Source organism: Cyrtonyx montezumae, unplaced genomic scaffold (genome assembly GCF_038088225.1).
Source record: "Cyrtonyx montezumae isolate F1298 unplaced genomic scaffold, pur_monq_1.0 scaffold_7, whole genome shotgun sequence".
Lineage (NCBI taxonomy): Eukaryota > Metazoa > Chordata > Aves > Galliformes > Odontophoridae > Cyrtonyx > Cyrtonyx montezumae.
Genome location: NW_027072078.1, coordinates 15,642,262 through 15,652,803, shown reverse-complemented (window position 1 = coordinate 15,652,803; position 10,542 = coordinate 15,642,262).

The window sequence follows — 10,542 nt, the reverse complement described above, 5'->3', positions numbered from 1 at the left end:
GGTGTTGAAAATGAGATGAGTGGCCCTTGGTGTTATAAAAAGGCAGGACTTAATTTGGTTGAAACTTTTTAGTTTACTTGAAGCTTCCCTGATACAACTGGAAAGGTGTTTGCAAGCTGCTTGTCAGGCGGACAGCTTCTGACAGTTGAGAAAAGATGGAGAGATAAAAATGAGGTACAACTGTGGGGGCTGAAGTTTCCTGTAATGTATAATTCAGTTTAAGGGTTTCTTCATGGTTCTTGAACACAAGACTGTACTTTCCATCTGACTTGGTCTGCCAGTGGTTGATCTTTTGAATTCCTAATTAGTTTGGTTTACAGTGTTTTGGTTTTTTTTCCTTGTATGGCCTCATTTTGTTTTCAGACTGCCTCAAAGAAATACTTACAAAAGCATGAAATGTTGTTTTAGTAGGGATACTATTTTGGTTTGGAGTTACAGTGTGTTATAGGGTTTTCTAAACAGGTGTTTAGAGGTGACTTTGTTGTAGTCTATTTAAAGGTTTAAAAAAAGGGACTGATTGAATTCACTAAAGCCTATATTTCCTCTACCCTTAGTCAGGGCTTAAGTTTTTACAAACTCAGTAAAGAAGAATTACCCTTTCACAGTGATTATTAGCTGTCTGGCATGTTTTGGAAACAAACATGAGGATACACAGTATAACAAAACATAGTACTGTAGTAAGAATGTTTCATTTTCCTAAGATACCTATCTATGGGAACTCCTATGGTCCCATGAGCAGCCAGTCAAACTGTGTGACATAAAACTGATGATAGAAATTGAGATGAAATGAGACAGGCCTATGTTTGCCTCCCTCCCTCCACTGTCCAGCTTTCTCATTCTTCAGTGTGGGCTCTGCTGGCCTGTATAGGTATGCCTGGCTGTATGGATTGCTCCCACTGAAGCCCTGATGTCTAACTCTCCATTCGTGGTCTTGTTTATAATTAGGTTGTGCTCTTTGGGGAGTGCAATTACTCCCTGTAGACCAAATTTAGCTAGCCTGTAACTTTGACTATGAATGATTCTGCTCACAGGAAGCTGAGAGAAAAGCTAGAAAGAAGAGTCGGTGATCAGGCATATGGGGTTGGAGTAGGCAGAGCTGGAGATTTTCAGGCTAGAGCGTATACAGTCATGATCATCAAAGGGAGTGAAAGTGACTGATGGGGTTGTATTGGGTTGGTTATTTAAAGATCAGTATTTTTCATATGAATGGCTGAAGTTGCGCTCCTTTTCTGCAGTTATTCACATAAATGTTTCCTTTGGTGTCACAGCCATCTTTGTAAATGTTCTTCAAAGCAAGGATTTTGTGACTGGGGATTTATGGTGCTATTCATGAAGGGTAACTCTTCTCATTGATATGCAGCTCTGTCACAATTGTACTCTGCTGTTCTTCATGCCTCAGTATTTCTTCATGGCTGTTGCACTTCTAACCTGATCCATATCTCAGAGCGTAGTGGAAACCGTATGTTTTGGATAAACCTCAGTTTGTCCCAAGTGCACATGAGAAAATACAATCTGGCAGCTGTTTTGCAGACTAAAAACACAACTTTCTGACGTCACTGAGGTTTAAAATCATCCTCCCTTGGGGGTGCAAAGGTCATTCCTTTGGTATATTTGGTGATATACCACTGAAGGATGGAGTAGGCATTTGCCTTCTGTCATAGCAGCGTTAATGCTGCCCCTTCCTTTTTGCAAGCAGATTAGTGTTTATCCACTATGGACGTATACTAGCATTGGAATATCAAATTGCATACAGGTATGTGACGTATTAACATGACCTTTTGCCTTTACTGTAGCTGTCTCAGTATATGGTAAGTTTTATTTGTATTAGATATCACCCTTCAATTGATTTCTGAAGGTAACATTATAAGAAAAAGTATTCATTTTTTTCTGATTTGGACATTAATCTTTGTTTATATTTATAACTTTAAACAGCTGCAGTTTAAACCTTTGCTACATTAGTAGAGAATTCAAAACTGGTTTCTTTGCATTGCCCATCTTTTTAGTTTGTATGTGTAGTTTTGATGAAAAGAAAATGTTTAAGAAGACTGGATAAAAATCAGTGCATTTTATGTTTCTTGTGATTCATATTCAGTTATCATTAATGAGCCTGAAGAACAATAGCCATCTAAATTTGGCTCATTAGTTTGGAATGGATGGTAATGGTACTATTTTTATCCATATTCCTTTAAAATTGTTCCCTGTGCTCCTGTTAAAATTCATGATCCATAAATAAATGCTGAATTCGTGCACTGAATCATCATATACTTTTAAGTTCTGTAATGAAATTGTAATAATATGAAGATATCTAATAAAAACTAGCTTTTTAAATTATCTATCAATTTGTCAAGTTTCCATTTCAGACACTTGCATGTGCTGAGGTCTGAATAGTGGTGTTTCAGTGGTACAGTCTGGATGATGGGCCAGGTTCTGAGAGAGAACTCTTCCGACCCTGTGCTGTGACCTGCTGTAGGTGTACTGAATTCATGGAGGGTTGTCACTGTCCTCATCATGACTTTGGGAGCCTCAGCTCACTGAAACTTCTCTGATAATTGATATTTGTCTACTCATGTTTGATTTGTAAATCCATGCTCCATTAGTGTTTAAGGTGAAAAGTAATAATCAAAACTTCTTATAAGCAAATGATCAGGAATACTAGTAGGGCTGTTAGGACTGTTCTCAAAGTAAGAGAAGACTGCTTAGCAGAAGTGGTTGAGGTTCTGCAGGTGCTCTGCCTTTCTGTGCATGTTAAACATTACAAAATGGCGACAACAAAGTGATGTATATTCCAAAAAGAAAAAAAGAGCTGTTTCTGTGTGCAAGTGTTTGCAGGATTTAGGTCTGTGAAATCAAGGTAATAAATACAACAGTTGTAGAAATGCCATAATGTACTAATGTGATACAAGAATGTATTGAAATATGGTGGAAGCCAAAGTTATGGTGATTCATTTTTGTTATGTAAACAAGTATTCATATATAGATTGCAAATCAAGATGCTTCCACCCTGACTGTCTGTTATGTTTATTGCAAACATGGAAGCAATTTTTAGCTGGTTGGTACTTGTTCAAACATGAAATATTTACTAACAGCTTTGTCGTTGCTGTTAGAGCAAACATCTCTAATGTTACTGTTCATTTTTATGACATATACATGACACTGTGGCCTGGGCTGCCACTGGTGTGTTGGGCTGTCTGACCGCAGGCACTTGCCTGGGGCACTTGGACCTCTCAGCTTTGCCTCTGTTCTGACAATTTGATATGTCAGAGATCCTCCAAGTGTGCTGCCTTGTTTCTGGGTTAGGAGAACAAAATGCTTTGCCTCTGCTTAGCACCAGGACTATTGTGCTGCCTGATTTGCTGCAGGCAGGGCGTGGAGTGGTGGAGTTAGCATGCAGACAGGAGCTGGCTGCTGTGGCAGCTGAGTTCCTGTGGAAATCTGCAGACAAGTGCTTTAGAGGAACTAATTTATTCATGTTTGAACATACTGTTTGTAGGACAAAGTCTGTGATTAATTTTATGACAGTGTTACTATGCTTTCTGATGGTGTATTGTGGGATATAGTGCACTGAGGTTTCGTAAGGTGCATTGACTGAAAACCTTTTAAATAAAATATGGAGTTAGAAAAAGAGGTTCTCCCTGAAGAAATGTACTTCGATAGCGATTCACTCCTTAGATTATTTTTCAAAAAGTTACCTTCCAAGCATGCTAAAACAGTACATCTTTTACCCAACTTATGATCTTGTTGGGAGCTGTAGAACCTGTGGGGGAGGAAAAAAGGATGCTGATATGAATTCAGGGCACTAGAGCTCTGGAAGATGCCCTGGATTAATTGTCTGAAAACTTATGTGAAATTGTGTATGCTGTTTGACAACCCTTCCTGACATAACAGATGCTAGCATGTTTTATCAGTAGATGAAACTGTAATACTTAGCTGCATTGGTAATGAAAAGTCATGTGATATAACTGTTTTTGCACTGAAGCATAGAGAAAATGTGTCTTACAGTGTATTTATTTTTTGTGATGCTTACAAACAGTACTTTTCAAAAAGGAATAACTTTGCTAGAATACTGTTGTTCTCATCTTGTAGTCATATGAACTGAACTCTGACATACATAGACTTATCAAAAACCTCAGGGATTTTGTGATTCCATTCCACCTGTTCTTTCAAGCAGGGTCACTGTTATTCATGAGAGATGCTGCAAATAATGCTGTGCTCACTCTAAGAGTTTAAGGAAGACTGAGATAGTGAAGAGCCCAATAGCTTGGCTAGTTTCTCAGTGCCAGGCTGCAGAGAATGGCTGAGGTATCTGGCCTAGTGATACATCTGGTTTGTGGCAAAGTCAAATGAGAAATGAGCTTACTGTTCATCTGCAGCAAAAATCTATCAAAACTGTTATTCAGAAAACTAATAGTTGTCTTATCTAGTAATGTGCTTCTTTAAATCATGAGATTTAAATCTGGAAGTGTCAAGCAAAACAATGAACCCTAGCATTAGAAAACGAAGGAAATGTCATCTCTGTTAATGACAGATGCTAATCCACATGTTTATTTTGAGTTGTAATTTGTGTAGCTATGTTAATTACATAGTTCTAACTCCCTAGTTTGAGACAGTAATAACTTTCAGTCTAAAAGAGGATATCACACCTTCAATATAATCCATTTATCTGAAGGCAAAGTGCTCTGTCTTCTTTCCTGATGAGTGGGAAACAGAGCAACTTAATACACAAGGCTGAGAAGTTATCAGATTACACTTGTATTTTATAAGTTGGATTCTTTTTTCTCCAGTTTTTTTTCTTATTGGTTTATAGCAAATTAAATGAATCAGCATCTTGGTGTAAAATTGATGTATTTCTTTCCCAACTGCTGCTGGTTGTAGTAGATAGAAAAAGAGGTACTATACATATGCACTTCACAGAATTATATCATGGAGTGTATATTGAGATTCAGATCTGCTTCCCTTTTGTAGTAGAAGGGGAAAAAAAAACGACTGCAGCCCTTTTCCTGGCTCACCTCACTCCCCTGTCTGTACCAGTTCAGCCCTTCTGCCCTGGTGCATGTGTTGGGGGAAGACACAGCCCAGCCTCACTCACTCTGTTGCATACCATCACCCCTCTGCTCACTGTCTTCTGAATGGTTGACAAGAACAGATAACCTGAGTTAGAATATGACTTTCAGTAGATGATGGCAAGAGTTGCCCACCCACACATGGTGTGCTCTTCTTTAATTACTGTTGAGCTAATAATGTAAAGGCATGATCTTATGTTCATCTTGGTTAGGAAGTATCCATTGATGTGAATGAAATACGATCAAACTCAAGTTTGCTGTAAAGTGTACTGGAATTAATAAAAAAACACCTGTAACTGTGCTCAAGATGAAAGGGATATATATTTATTAGAAGATAAGTTTTTAAATAGATGGGGGATCTTAGTTCTACACTTAACTTCAGGATTTGGAAATATCTCAACATTTATTGTCTGGTTGATACATGGAAGAACATGTTTTGCTGTGTTAAGAACGTAATTGATCTGTACAAATATGTAAACTTATTTAACTAGTAGTGTAAAGTTTTCACAGTTGTGCTCTCTGAACTTTTTTTTTTGAGGGAGAAACTGACAAGGATGTTGCTGCATTTAACTATGCCATCTTTTTTAATTCCAAGTTTGTATCATGGATAAACACTAGAGGGAGCCCATCTCATAGTTTTTTACATGGGGAGAAATCGCTTCCCAAAGAATGGAACGACTTCTATTGATGCATAACTTAATGTACAATATCCTCTCTTTGAGATGTGAAAGTGTACTGTAGGACACTTATTTACAAAACTTTAGAAATGTCTCGATTCATAAACTCTTTTCTATCTCAATATTATCTGTGTTTTTGAACAGTAGGGAAATAAGTATGGTTTTATGTAAACATAAGATTGTGCATAATAAGACAATTTATGGCCCTTCTCTTTCAAAGGTGTCTCAGACCCTGTGAATGCAGTAGCAAAGGGTTTGTGTTTGAAGCATTGTACTTGTGCTGGTAGTATGGAAATCTGACACTTTATTTTTTAAATGGGCAGAGTAGAATATTCTGGTTTTGTTTCTGAAAGCATATATCTTGCATGTAATTTCCTACATATCAATAGGCCCATAAAATATGGGTGAGGCAATGGTAGTGGTTTTTTTTTTTCTTAAGCTGTGTTTTTTTTAACTATCTAGCTGTGTATCTGGTGTCAGTTGGCAATAGATAATGCAGAGTGTTGTAGAAGCTTAGAGTTCATGGGTATAGTGATCATTTTATTTTAGTCTGACTTCATTTCTTCCTCACTAGATAAATAGGATTTAGAATGTAGTTCGGTGCTGTCCAAGGCAGGTTGTTTAAGGTTGTACCTACACTGCATGGCGTCCTTAGTACAGAAAGTGACTGAGTTTCTGTCACAAGACGCTTCCTTAGAAAGGAGAGAGGATGTGCAGGTGGTGGTGCCCACCCAGCCGCCTCCTGTTAAGTTGTCATGGTGCATACTCATATCCAGAAGATGGGAAGCATTCCCAGTTTTGGTCTGGATGCATATGGACTTGCCTGAAGTGAGAGTGGAAATTTGGATGAGGGTTAGAAGTACACATTAGTTTCAGCTGACTGGCCTTGTATTCACTGCCCTGGATACCTGCACTTGGAGATGCAGTGTTTCCAAAACTTAAACTAAGAGAGCAGTTGGGAAAAGCTGTTCTGATAAAATACTAAAATGGAGAATTAATTCTGAGTGACAGATTCATATTTCATGTAGCATTTGCAAGGGCTTTAGTACTGAAGATATTCAATCTCCTGATTGCATTTTTTTTAGCTTCTCAGTTTATATGATGAAAACCAAATCCATTAAAAATCTGTTTAAAAAGTCAGTATTTAGTATTAGCTGCTTTTTTACTTGCATTCAAATCTTTATGCCAGGCTCCTAACTAGCAGTGAACACTTTTTCAGTGCTTCACATTAGCAGATTATGTAAGTGTGTACTGCAAGTTATTCACAGGGTAACTTGTACCAGCATGATATTTACAATTCAAATAGGAACAGAAATGTATGTAATTTGTCAGGACACACTCTCTCCATCCATCTGTTACTCACTCTGCTCTTAGAATGCTCTGCAAACTTAGAAGAATATTCAGAAAATACTAACCCAAACATCTTATTTCAGTGTATATAAATGTATGTCACTATGAACTGTGGTTGCTGTTTAGTCCAGATTATTACCAAGGTGCCTTTTTAATCACAGAGAACTTGACTGAAATAGTTTTCTGAAGATTAATAGGAAGTACTTAAAATAGTAAGAAATCTCATCTGCTTGTTTTTTTTAAATTAGCAGCTGTTATAGTTCCTTGTGTGTATGTATTATTGATATAGATGAATTAAGAATATGTACACTTCAAAGCTATTCTTTGTATTTCTTTTGTCATGGTTTAAAGGATAGCCAGTGCTTTGTTTCCTGCTCTGTTCTTATCACAGAATGAGTACAAGCTGTTAACTTTATAAACCTTAATAGTACTTAGCGTAGATGTATAACAAGCTATATCAACCAGTTGATTTTTTGCAGTATTCCTCTGAAGCATAAGGATATCTCTATTCCCATTTTAAAACTGGTAATGGAATATGGTATACTGAAGAGATTTATACTGAAGTAAAATTTAACTTTATGTACATGTTTAAGAGGAAAAAAAAAAAGGAAGAATCAAAACCCAAACTCAAGTCTAGATGCATGTCATGTTCTTGTTTCATCTGCCCTCACTGAGGTTATCAGCCTTCCTCTTTTCTGAAATAATTTCTTAACCATTAATGTTGATTGAGTCTGAACAGCAATTATATACTTCTTCCTTGAAACAACTTTTCTGTCATAATAAACTGGGCCAGGGGATACCATCATACAAGAACTTGGACAGCAGAATGAGAAGATGTGACAGCTTGTCTTAAGGACAGCCATAATCAGCTAGAGATTGGATGGCTTCTAAACTTCTTCAGTGATACTGAGAACTTAGTCCCAAGTTGGCAGGCTTCTTGAAGCATAACAAATTGTCACGTCAGCAATCTTTTGTGACTACTTACCACTCACTAGTCCTTTCCAATTGCAGAGTAATGTTAGCTTGCCTTACGAAGGGTGGTGTACCCCAGTTTGTGTTTGTCAGTTCCCTGTCTAACCTCAACCTCCTCTTATCTGTTACTTTTGGGGATTTGGCTGTAGAAGTCACAGGGCTGTATTGTTCAAATATCTTTTCCTGTTACATGTGGAGTATAGCAAGCCTGAACAGAACATTTTATATGGAGAAAGGAGTGTTCTGAATTCTAGCTGTTCCTCAGGTGCTAGTTAACTTGACTGGAACTGATATATGGAACAGTATTCAGGCATTGGTAGAAGACTGTTTTGTATTTTTATAAGTTCTGAAGTTCAGCTTCAGGAGATAGGCCAGTGGAACTCAGAACTTTCTCAGGAGCTGGAGGTAAAGATTTATGCACAAGTGAGAAAGAACCTCTAATAGAAATCAAGGCTAACAAGTAGCAAGGGTATGAGGTTAAGAAGCTATGGAAATCTTTTAAAAGCATAATTTCATAGAGAAAATACTTCTTTGAAAGACTGATATTTCCATCATAAGCATTTCACACAGCCTAACTGCAATTTTTCACTAGAGAAAGCAAAGAGAAATGCTCTCCAGTTCTACTTCTCATTGAAATTATGAAGGCTGCTCTGAAAGTAATGCCTCCTATTTTATTATGTTGGCCCACAACATCAAAGGCAAATGTTGGTGGTATGGCAGTAGAGGTTGAACCTTCTCACCTATGTTCCATCGCATTTTGTTGCTATGTGACCAATGGCAGCAGAGGGGCAGTCTGTCAAAATGGTGTCTGACGTGCATGTGTGGATGAAGCAGAGGTACATCATTGGGTTGTTCCATGTGGAAAAAATGGTACCCATTGACATTCACTGACAATTCAGAGTGTTTATGGAGACTAAAGAGTGGATGTGTGAACGCAGTGAAGTAGTAGTGGGTGGTGTATTTCAGTAGTGGTAACATCATGAAAAACAAGTTACATTCCAGACAAGCATATAACTGTCACACCACAAAATGAAAAGTGTCTCTATCAGTTCATCTGCATGAATGGATGGTTATGACCAGGGAACTGTATAGAGCTGAATGCCATCTTCAATGAGTTGGAAATAATGATGATGTTGGAATATCACAAAGATTGTGCCAGATGGATCCCACAAGTCCTCATACAGGAACAGAAAGAACACTGTGTGCAAGTTTGTCAGGATATATTGAACCAATATGAGGCTGAAGGTGGTAGCTTCCTGTACTGTATTATTACCAGAGATGTGGTGTCACCATTATGAGCTGGAATCAAAATGGCAGTCCCTGGAATGACAACATGTGAAATCTCTATCAAAGGAAATAGTTCAAGATGTAGTCCATAGTGGGTAAAGTGATATGCATTGTGTTTTGGGATAGGAAAAGGGTGATCCTTCTGAATTTCTTTGAACCTGGTCAAGCCATCAATTCTGACTGGTGCATTGCAATGCTGACTAAGCTGAAGACTACTTAAACCAGAGTCAGGCCAGGAGAGAAGACGACATTTTTCTTGCAATGCAATAACACCAGACCCTGTACCGGTTTGAAGACCATGGAATGCGTTGCCCATCTTGTCTGGACTGTCCTACTACCCCCACCATATAGCCCAGATTTGACACCTTCTGACTTCTGTCCTGGCAGATGTAACATGGACTGCATTGGTGGCATTTCCCAAGCAATGATGTGATTGTAGAAGCTCTGAAGCAGTGGACTGGCACCACTGGTGCAGATTTCTATAAGGGCTGCGTGCAGGCTCTTGATCATCACTGGTGAAAATGCATAGCTAATGCTGGTGACTATGTTGAAAAAAGTAGTGTTTTGCAGCTGATGATTTGATCTATCAAATAGTATTATTGTGTTCACTGTATCTGTGGTAATTTCCACAGAAATAACTGGGAGGCATTACTTTTGGAGTGACCTATGTAATTGTACCTTTTTGTAGTTTACAGTATTTGTTTGCTCCATGTACTTTTGACTTTACTCTCATGAGAAGAGGGAAATTCATAACTCAGCAGTTTTAATGTATTTACAAATATTCTGAAGAACATTTTGCTTGCATTCCCTCCCACTGATGCATAAAACATGCAGAATAGTGGAGCAGTTGCCTCAGTATATGATGACTTGGACTTTGTTTTACTGTTAGCTATCTTGGCCTAAGTGTGTGGTGAGAGAAATAATAAGCTAATAACATTTGTCTTTGAGCAGTTATAGGCACCTGATTGCCCCTCGTAGTAAAAGCAGAAAGTTTGTGGGCTAGAATTTGTCTGGACCCTCAGGGATATTTTACCTCTGGGAGTAAATAGCAACTTCTTGAGAATGGGCTCTGTTTAAATGAGAGAAATGTGCTGGCCAGCATACAGGAGAGATCTGGTAAACAGATGATGAGCCTTGTTCCAGTGCCTGTCTTCTAGCTGATTCACAGGCTGGATACGGAATTTGCTGAAGGATTT